Source organism: Oncorhynchus keta, chromosome 13 (genome assembly GCF_023373465.1).
Source record: "Oncorhynchus keta strain PuntledgeMale-10-30-2019 chromosome 13, Oket_V2, whole genome shotgun sequence".
NCBI classification, from domain to species: domain Eukaryota; kingdom Metazoa; phylum Chordata; class Actinopteri; order Salmoniformes; family Salmonidae; genus Oncorhynchus; species Oncorhynchus keta.
In genome coordinates, this window is record NC_068433.1 from 28351701 (window position 1) to 28363187 (window position 11487).

An 11487-nucleotide genomic window follows, 5' to 3' on the forward strand; every position below is an offset into this window, starting at 1 on the left:
ATATGTTTCCACCCATGGGAGTGTGTCGTACTTAATTTTACATGATCAGTGTAAGATTGGATTACTATTAATGTGTTATTAAATATAAACCACCTCAGATACAGACACAGAGAGAGAGAGGAAAAAGATGAGAGGTGGTATAGCTGGATCATCTTTCTTTGAAATGAAAGCCTAGAAGCTGTTTTCTGTCTTTCTCCATCTGTGGTGAATCTCACCCAACAGATGCCTTAGCGGGAGGTATGAGCGCATTTAACCTTTATTTAACTAAGCAAGTCAGTTAAGAACAAATTCTTATTTACAATGACAGCCTACCCTCGATGATGCTGGGCCAATTGTGCGCCGCCCTATGGGACTCTCAATCACGCCGGATGTGATACAGCCTGGATTCGAACCAGGGACTGTAGTGGCGCCTCTTGCACTGAGATGCAGTGCCTTAGACCGCTGCGACATTCGGGAGCATCACGTTCATTAACTCAGTCGCAAGGAAAACCTGCCGCCTTGAGAAATGTCAACAACAGGAAGCGTACTGTAGTCTGTCTGCCTGATGTTTAGTCTGGCCGATAACCGTGGGGCACCATGATATCACAGCTTTGTTGGATCTACACAGTCAGCAATGGAAGGTCAGCTGCTTAAGACTAGAGATCTGCATCCTGCATAGATGAAGGAGAGACTTATGGAAAGTATTCATTAACCATGCATATAGGAGCATGTTCTCAATAGTTAGCAGCTGGATGTTCTGATTGAAGTATGTCTTTTGAGGGATCCAGTTACAGATACACTGTATCTTGAGAGCAAAATGGGATTTGATGAACAAATTCAAACTTTGTTTATGTGAAACATAATTAACTGAGTGGTAAGATTTACATTAGATGTCTTCTAATTCCTGATATTCTTGTTTCCGCCTCATATCACTGTCACGCCTCACATGGCTACTTAATTTGATCTCACCGGGGAAGCTTATAATATCTACTTTAATTCTAGACACTTAATTTTCAAACTTTAATTCTGTCCTCTTCAATTTGGCTAATGGTTTAAGCAGATGGGATTCTCACTCTGACTGACATAGGAAAAAGAATGGTCCAGGAATAAGATGTGAAACCAGTAGCCAAAAGATGGTATCATCTCTTTAGAAGACAAAACGTTTGCCCCCTATGGCTGAGTGACAGGAAACTCCCATGATGAGAAAGCCTGTTTTCAAATCATCCTCAGAAATCCTACCGCCGTACTGTACTTGGCTAGGGACAGCTTACTGGACGTTAGATAATAGACTTCACAATGGCTCAGTGGCTAATCTTAGGCCCTATTACTGAAATGAAGTGGTACTGTATTCAGTTTTATATAGGCCATCTGGAACTCTACTCAAAACTCTATAAATTAGATGGGGTATTCATCTCCCACTTCTCTCAATGGCAGAGATGGCCCTGAGCTGAATGGGATTTCTGAGGAGAGAGACAGAGCAAGAGAAAACAGAGAAAACAGAGAATACATTTCTCAGATTGACTGGAGACCTAAATCTATAATCCAGACAGACACATGTAGGTCTGGACAAGAAAAATAATTGAACAAGTGAAGAATGGCCTCTTTTTCTGATCGATGAGAATTGCTGAAATGTTTTCACTTTGAACTAGAATGGTTAATTCTCCTACGTACCTGTGATAAGGCATTACTTCAGGCGTGGAACGTTTTAATTCTTGGAAGTTCCCACTTTAACAGGGGAGATAGTTCAACTTCTGTAGTAACATCACATGTATTAGATTGTGAAAGTCATCCTACAGTGCTCTGGGCAGTACTGATGGGTCATGAGGAGTTTCTGCTCCCAGTATGATTCCACTTTTGCTTTGCATTGTGGGATAATAACATAACAAGACCACAAACAACTTGCTTTACACAAGCTCGGGCACTTGGGATAGCAGAGTCCTCTAGGCTACAGCAGCAGGTGTTCTCAGCAGCCTCGGGCCCCAAGGGGCCACCTGGCCCACTATACACTCACACACACATCCCAGGAGCCGGCTCACAGACAGGACAGAACAGCTCAACAACACACAAATTCACGGAGGAAACAGCCACAGTCTCTGCTCTGCAGAATTAGAACAAAGGTAAATGGGACAGTCAGCGGTATGTGTCAGACAGAGTTTAAGTATCGGAGCCAGTCTGTAGTGCTTGTGTCTGTGTGAGAAAAGAGAGAGTCAAAAAGATGGTAAATTAACAGTGATTCAGTTGTTAAATGGCAGAGCACAGATTATACTGTCTTGTTAAGGGGTAGATATTCTCTTTACTGACTGATAATATATACAGTAGGTACACACACACACACACACACACACACACACACACACACACACACACACACACACACACACACACACACACACACACACACACACACACACACACACACACACACACACACACACACACACACACACACACACACGCACACACACACTTTGCATTCCTTCCTTTGTGTGCAGAAATCCAGTGATCTCCCAGTGTTTGACATTCCCTCCTTTTATAGGCCAGTCCTTTGTTAATTAGGGTGAATGATTTTATTGCTCAGTTAATTAGCATGGCTTTACAGTTTGGTGACACCTGACCAAAATGCATGTTCAGAAGTGACACACAGAGTTTCCATGTGAGCTGTGGTCCAGAAGGGTGTTGTGGCTAGCAGACAGAGGCTGTAGGGTTTGACAGATGACTGACTATGGTTCATTACTCACCCATTGCTACTCACAGGCACAACTTCCAGTGCATGCTGGGAGCAGGTCGGGAGTTATGGACACAGCCAATGAGATGTGTTGTTACTGAGAGAACTACTGGGTCATACAGGGTCCTGCATCATGACGCCTGCAATGCCAGGGTTGTGGGTTTGATTCCCACAGGAGACCAGTACAAACATGTATGCACTCAGGACTGTAAGTTGTTCTGGATAAGAGTGTTTGTTAAATGACTCAAATGTTATAAATGAGACAGTAACAGTTCTTCCCTCAGACCCCAAATATGACCATTTACCTATGAACACAGTTGCTGAAAAGGTGGAAAGGAGAAGGTAGGAAAAGCCAGGTGTTATATAATACTGGGTAGACACAATGATACTTTTAGTCTTTCCTCTGCAATATAGGCATTGTCCAGATCTGAGCTCCCTCAGCTGGGTTGGAGCAATGTACACACAGCATATGCTTTCTGTCTGACAATGCTTTTTCCATACCTTGTCAAAACCTCCTCGATAATCTAAACTCACAGAGGCGAGTGAAAGAGAATATTTGTCTTGGCTACAAATGTGCCAGGCAGAAATTAGGCATGTTTAAGAATAACAAGGCATGTCAAAGTTCTGCCGTAATGTTGACATGTCCCATTAGTGAAAGAAGAGAGGAGGAGTGTTAAGGAGCAGTTGGAGGCTGTTGGCTTTCTGGTACCCAGTCAGTGTGTAGGGGTCAAAGGTCATACACATCCTTACACTAATATTCCCACACAAAGGCTACCCTCTCTCCCACTCACCACAACTCTGGCATTAGGGAAACACTTTGGTTTTCCACAAGAATGATGACTAAGACAGAGGCTTCGGTACATTTAGTTTTCCACTATATTTCTTTTCGCCCTCTTTTTACAGCACAAGTAGGGAAACAGCCAACTGTTTTATGCCCATTCACAATTCACAGCACTGTGATAAAACATGTTTCAGTGGTGAATAAAACCCAGTAACAGAAGTCAACCGGATCCATTTGTATCTGTTCAGGAAACAGACCATTAGTAAATAATCAGATATATAACTCAATGAGTCAAGTCTCATGTTGTACTTCGAGCCAGTTATGGCTTCCTCTCCCAGCATGTTTTCTAATGAGCCAGTTAATATCTTTCTCTGGGCTCATACCAGTGGTACTACTGCCAATAGGGTGCAGCCTTCAGATGGACAAAACTCAGGAGAAAGCAAATAAAGCCAGTGTTTCATATCTAGTGATAGTGCATGAATACTCCATTCATCAGTGTTCTCTATCCTCAGTCCAATGTTCTCTCATACATGAGAACAGTAAATGATCTGCAGTATGTGGTCTATGCCATTGAGAGGGAACATGTCAGTGGAAAGTTACAGAGGTTAAACTGCAGAAGAACTGTGAAGGAACTCAAACCACCATCCTTATTTTTTTAGATCAAGGAAAGGCTAGACCTAGTTAACTGTCTATTACTTCTTTTTATCTGGCCGGTATGTTTGCACTAATGGTTGTCCAACTCCTACACAGGTCTTTATCGTAGTCTTTCATGTCAACAAGGAACACATCCACCCACCACAATCAGGAGATTCTGTATCATAACATTCTCAGCTTCCTTTTATCTAGACTCACAGAACAGAATAGAACTGGTATGTAAAGCTGGAACCCTTCATCGAATCAAAGATGCGGCTGGAACTCTGTCAAGAAAGAAACGTAATGAGATGTGAGGCGTTCCGAGTCAGCCCCGTTGAGAGTTCCCCCCTGCTTCCCCTGCCAAACGTCTGAGGCCGGCCGCAGGTCAGCGCTGCTCTGTGATTTATGTGAGTCTTTATCAGACATAATGAGCCTTTCAAAATTAGCTTATCAGAAGCCAGCCAGCGCTTTGTCAGTCCTGACCCACGCAAACACAGCTGCTTCTTAACGATGGCGAACTCGGGGTTTCTGTTTAATGGGCGGATATCGCGGCTACGGTCGCAGGCGGCCGCAGCTTGTTATGCCATCTCTTGAGAATGGCTCTCACCTCGGCACAGGAACGCACCGGCTTCATTCTCTCCCTGCTTCCACAGCCCTTTGAGTTTTTAGAGGGATGGTAAATCACCCTTCTATATAGCCATCCGCTGACTGCAGGTGTCAACATTGTTCATGGAAATGTAGACATATCACTGAGTCCACTGAGCACCGTGCATCTGTCTAAACTCCAGCTATCATCAGCTTAGTCACCACAAAAGTGACCCACCTGGGGAAGTGAAGCCTTAAGAATCCCATTATGCTGAAGGTTCATTCTACCCTCCCATTTAGACCCTCTGAACCTGCGGAAGTGCTCTGCTGCAGACAGTTAGCTTGCATTTCTGAATGCATGATTGACAGGATTTGGCTGAACCCTTCAATCTACAGATTCATGAATGTGGCAATTCATCAGCAGTGGAGGCAGGATATCACTTTGACTGTTTACGAAAACAGTTTAAAAGGCAGGGTTATACTGTAATCACAAGGAGCTCTCTATTCACACTGCTGTTTATTAGTGTGTCAGACCAACTGGGCACAACCTGGTTTAATCAACTTTGTTTCAACATAATTTGTCAACGTGTTGTGACGTGGAATCTACGTGGAAAATACATTGGATTTGACAAACTGTAGTTTTGAGTGTATAATTTCAACAACAGGATTATGTTGTCATGGTAACTACATTTTAACATAGACCAACCTTGCATAAATATGTTGAATTTGCACCTCTAAAACAACATCAGAGATGTTCAACGTTATATCCACTATCATGAAAAACTATAGGCTGGGCAGCATCTACAGCTACCCTTTGGTCTCCTATTCAGGGTTTTAACTAAGCCCAGCCTGTTTAGCTATGATATTTGTCACTGACTATGACCAATGTGCTATAATGAGAATGATTGTTTAGAGATCTCCACTTAAAAACTAAATAGATTCACTGTTGGTATCGAAGTCATTCCAAAGGGTAGGTTAAACATTGCAAATGAAATGTGACCAAACTTTAGCATTTGATAAGTCTAATTCAATATGCAATCAACGTATTGCCAAGAACAGAGTCAACTCAGAATGAAGTTAAATTGTTTACTACCAAAGACGCAATGGCTGAATATGCGCCCCTCGAGTGGTGCAATTGTATACAGTGCCTTAAGAAAGTATTCGGCCCCCTTGAACTTTGCGACCTTTTGCCACATTTCAGGCTTCAAACATAAAGATATAAAACTGTATTTTTTTGTGAAGAATCAACAACAAGTGGGACACAATCATGAAGTGGAACGACATTTATTGGATATTTCAAACTTTTTGAACAAATCAAAAACTGAAAAATTGGGCGTGCAAAATTATTCAGCCCCTTTACTTTCAGTGCAGCAAACTCTCTCCAGAAGTTCAGTGAGGATCTCTGAATGATCCAATGTTGACCTAAATGACTAATGATGATAAATACAATCCACCTGTGTGTAATCAAGTCTCCGTATAAATGCACCTGCACTGTGATAGTCTCAGAGGTCCGTTAAAAGCGCAGAGAGCATCATGAAGAACAAGGAACACACCAGGCAGGTCCGAGATACTGTTGTGAAGAAGTTTAAAGCCGGATTTGGATACAAAAAGATTTCCCAAGCTTTAAACATCCCAAGGAGCACTGTGCAAGCGATAATATTGAAATGGAAGGAGTATCAGACCACTGCAAATCTACCAAGACCTGGCCGTCCCTCTAAACTTTCAGCTCATACAAGGAGAAGACTGATCAGAGATGCAGCCAAGAGGCCCATGATCACTCTGGATGAACTGCAGAGATCTACAGCTGAGGTGGGAGACTCTGTCCATAGGACAACAATCAGTCGTATATTGCACAAATCTGGCCTTTATGGAAGAGTGGCAAGAAGAAAGCCATTTCTTAAAGATATCCATAAAAAGTGTTGTTTAAAGTTTGCCACAAGCCACCTGGGAGACACACCAAACATGTGGAAGAAGGTGCTCTGGTCAAATGAAACCAAAATTGAACTTTTTGGCAACAATGCAAAAGGTTATGTTTGGCGTAAAAGCAACACAGCTCATCACCCTGAACATACCATCCCCACTGTCAAACATGGTGGTGGCAGCATCATGGTTTGGGCCTGATTTTCATCAGCAGGGACAGGGAAGATGGTTAAAATGGATGGGAAGATGGATGGAGCCAAATACAGGACCATCCTGGAAGAAAACCTGATGGAGTCTGCAAAAGACCCGAGACTGGGACGGAGATTTGTCTTCCAACAAGACAATGATCCAAAACATAAAGCAAAATCTACAATGGAATGGTTCAAAAATAAACATATCCAGGTGTTAGAATGGCCAAGTCAAAGTCCAGACCTGAATCCAATCGAGAATCTGTGGAAAGAACTGAAAACTGCTGTTCACAAATGCTCTCCATCCAACCTCACTGAGCTCGAGCTGTTTTGCAAGGAGGAATGGGAAAAAATTTCATTCTCTCGATGTGCAAAACTGATAGAGACATACCCCAAGCGACTTACAGCTGTAATCGCAGCAAAAGGTGGCGCTACAAAGTATTAACTTAAGGGGGCTGAATAATTTTGCACGCCCAATTTTTCAGTTTTTGATTTGTTCAAAAAGTTTGAAATATCCAATAAATGTCGTTCCACTTCATGATTGTGTCCCACTTGTTGTTGATTCTTCACAAAAAAATACAGTTTTATATCTTTATGTTTGAAGCCTGAAATGTGGCAAAAGGTCGCAAAGTTCAAGGGGGCCGAATACTTTCGCAAGGCACTGTATGTACCTCTCGAGAGACACAGCTCTCTCATATCCAAGCAAAGCTCACCCACGCCCATACAATGATATACTTCAGTAGTTTTCTGATATAAGACTTGCAGGCTTGTTTTCGAGTTGCTGTGCGTTTTGTTGCCAACCTATTTTGCTACCTGACAACTTTACGGTTTTCACTTTTTAATTACCGTTCATATATTTATTTATTTTTTCCTCAACTTTTTCACTCCGGACGCTTTATCTGGACACGATTCGTCAGGACCTCCAACAGCCGAAGCTAAGTAGTAACATTAACATGATGCCTACTATTTGTAGTCGCTGTACTCGCCTTACGGCGAGGATAGCTGTGCTACAATCCCAGCTTCAGACGCAATCGTTAGGCAAGGGTAATTTCAGTGTAGGAAAGGATGAAACCGCGTCTGTGCCACCAGTAAGTACAGATAGTAGTATAAATCCCGTGGCACAGTCCCCGCAGCCGGACAACTTTCTCACGGTTTCTGGAAGGAAATGCTGTAGGAAAGCTCAACCGGTGTCGCTCATTCAGCCGACAGAAACTTTCAACCGGTTTTCCCCATTAAGCAGCGGGTCGGAGTCAGAGGCCGAGTCTTCTCTGGTCTCTACTCCTCCCGTTACGGGGTCTGAGACGCCGAAGCTTCCCACCATTAGCTCTGACAAATTGAAAACTCTAGTCATTGGCGACTCCATTACCCGCAGTTTTAGACTTAAAACTAATCATCCAGCGATCATACACTGTTTACCAGGGGGCAGGGCTACCGACGTTAAGGCTAATCTGAAGATGGTGCTGGCTAAAGCTAAAACTGGCGAGTGTAGAGAGTATAGAGATATTGTTATCCACGTCGGCACCAACGATGTTAGGATGAAACAGTCAGAGATCACCAGGCGCAACATAGCTTCTGCGTGCATATCAGCTAGAAAGATGTGTCGGCATCGAGTAATTGTCTCTGGCCCCCTCCCAGTTAGGGGGAGTGATGAGCTCTACAGCAGAGTCTCACAACTCAATCGCTGGTTGAAAACTGTTTTCTGCCCCTCCCAAAAGATAGAATTTGTAGATAATTGGCCCTCTTTCTGGGACTCACCCACAAACAGGACCAAGCCTGGCCTGCTGAGGAGTGACGGACTCCATCCTAGCTGGAGGGGTGCTCTCATCTTATCTACCAACATAGACAGGGCTCTAACTCCTCTAGCTCCACAATGAAATAGGGTGCAGGCCAGGCAGCAGGCTGTTAGCCAGCCTGCCAGCATAGTGGAGTCTGCCACTAGCACAGTCAGTGTAGTCAGCTCAGCTATCACCATTGAGACCGTGTCTGTGCCTCGACCTAGGTTGGGCAAAACTAAACATGGCAGTGTTCGCCTTAGCAATCTCACTAGGATAAAGACCACCTCCATTCCTGTCATTACTGAAAGAGATCATGATACCTCACATCTCAAAATAGGGCTACTTAATGTTTAGATCCCTTACTTCAAAGGCAATTATAGTCAATGAACTAATCACTGATCACAATCTTGATGTGATTGGCCTGACTGAAACATGGCTTAAGCCTGATGAATTTACTGTTTTAAATGAGGCCTCACCTCCTGGCTACACTAGTGACCATATCCCTCGTGCATCCCGCAAAGGCGGAGGTGTTGCTAACATTTACGATAGCAAATTTCAATTTACAAAAAAAAAATGATGTTTTCATGTTTTGAGCTTCTAGTCATGAAATCTATGCAGCCTACTCAATCACTTTTTATAGCTACTGTTTACAGGCCTCCTGGGCCATATACAGCGTTTCTCACTGAGTTCCCTGAATTCCTATCGGACCTTGTAGTCATAGCAGATAATATTCTAATCTTTGGTGACTTTAATATTCACATGGAAAAGTCCACAGACCCACTCCAAAAGGCTTTCGGAGCCATCATCGACTCAGTGGGTTTTGTCCAACATGCCCTGGACCCACTCACTGTCACATTTACATTTACATTTAAGTCATTTAGCAGACGCTCTTATCCAGAGCGACTTACAAATTGGTGCATTCACCTTATGACATCCAGTGGAACAGCCACTTTACAATAGTGCATCTAAATCTTTTAGGGCGGGGGGTGAGAAGGATTACTTATCCTATCCTAGGTATTCCTTAAAGAGGTGGGGTTTCAGGTGTCTCCGGAAGGTGGTGATTGACTCCGCTGTCCTGGCGTCGTGAGGAGTTTGTTCCACCATTGGGGGCCAGAGCAGCGAACAGTTTTGACTGGGCTGAGCGGGAACTGTACTTCCTCAGTGGTAGGGAGGCGAGCAGGCCAGAGGTGGATGAACGCAGTGCCCTTGTTTGGGTGTAGGGCCTGATCAGAGCCTGGAGGTACTGAGGTGCCGTTCCCCTCACAGCTCCGTAGGCAAGCACCATGGTCTTGTAGCGGATGCGAGCTTCAACTGGAAGCCAGTGGAGAGAGCGGAGGAGCGGGGTGACGTGCGAGAACTTGGGAAGGTTGAACACCAGACGGGCTGTGGCGTTCTGGATGAGTTGTAGGGGTTTAATGGCACAGGCAGGGAGCCCAGCCAACAGCGAGTTGCAGTAATCCAGACGGGAGATGACAAGTGCCTGGATTAGGACCTGCGCCGCTTCCTGTGTGAGGCAGGGTCGTACTCTGCGGATGTTGTAGAGCATGAACCTACAGGAACGGGCCACCGCCTTGATGTTAGTTGAGAACGACAGGGTGTTGTCCAGGATCACGCCAAGGTTCTTAGCGCTCTGGGAGGAGGACACAGTGGAGTTGTCAACCGTGATGGCGAGATCATGGAACGGGCAGTCCTTCCCGGGAGGAAGAGCAGCTCCGTCTTGCCGAGTTCAGCTTGAGGTGGTGATCCGTCATCCACACTGATATGTCTGCCAGACATGCAGAGATGCGATTCGCCACCCGGTCATCAGAAGGGGGAAAGGAGAAGATTAATTGTGTGTCGTCTGCATAGCAATGATAGGAGAGACCATGTGAGGTTATGACAGAGCCAAGTGACTTGGTGTATAGCGAGAATAGGAGAGGGCCTAGAACAGAGCCCTGGGGGACACCAGTGGTGAGAGCGCGTGGTGAGGAGACAGATTCTCGCCACGCCACCTGGTAGGAGCGACCTGTCAGGTAGGACGCAATCAAGCGTGGGCCGCGCGGAGATGCCCAACTCGGAGAGGGTGGAGAGGAGGATCTGATGGTTCACAGTATCGAAGGCAGCCGATAGGTCTAGAAGGATGAGAGCAGAGGAGAGAGAGTTAGCTTTAGCAGTGCGGAGCGCCTCCGTGATGCAGAGAAGAGCAGTCTCAGTTGAATGACTAGTCTTGAAACCTGACTGATTTGGATCAAGAAGGTCATTCTGAAAGAGATAGCGGTAGAGCTGGCCAAGGACGGCACGTTCAAGAGTTTTGGAGAGAAAAGAAAGAAGGGATACTGGTCTGTAGTTGTTGACATCGGAGGGATCGAGTGTAGGTTTTTTTCAGAAGGGGTGCAACTCTCGATCTCTTGAGGACGGAAGGGACGTAGCCAGCGGTCAGGGATGAGTTGATGAGCGAGGTGAGGTAAGGGAGAAGGTCTCCGGAAATGGTCTGGAGAAGAGAGGAGGGGACAGGGTCAAGCGGACAGGTTGTTGGGCGGCCGGCCGTCACAAGACGCGAGATTTCATCTGGAGAGAGAGGGGAGAAAGAGGTCAGAGCACAGGGTAGGGCAGTGTGAGCAGAACCAGCGGTGTCGTTTGACTTAGCAAACGAGGATCGGATGTCGTCGACCTTCTTTTCAAAATGGTCGACGAAGTCATCTGCAGAGAGGAAGGAGGGGGGGGGGGATTCAGGAGGGAGGAGAAGGTGGCAAAGAGCTTCCTAGGGTTAGAGGCAGATGCTTGGAATTTAGAGTGGTAGAAAGTGGCTTTAGCAGCAGAGACAGAGGAGGAAAATGTAGAGAGGAGGGAGTGAAAGGATGCCAGGTCCGCAGGGAGGCGAGTTTTCCTCCATTTCCGCTCGGCTGCCCGGAGCCCTGTTCT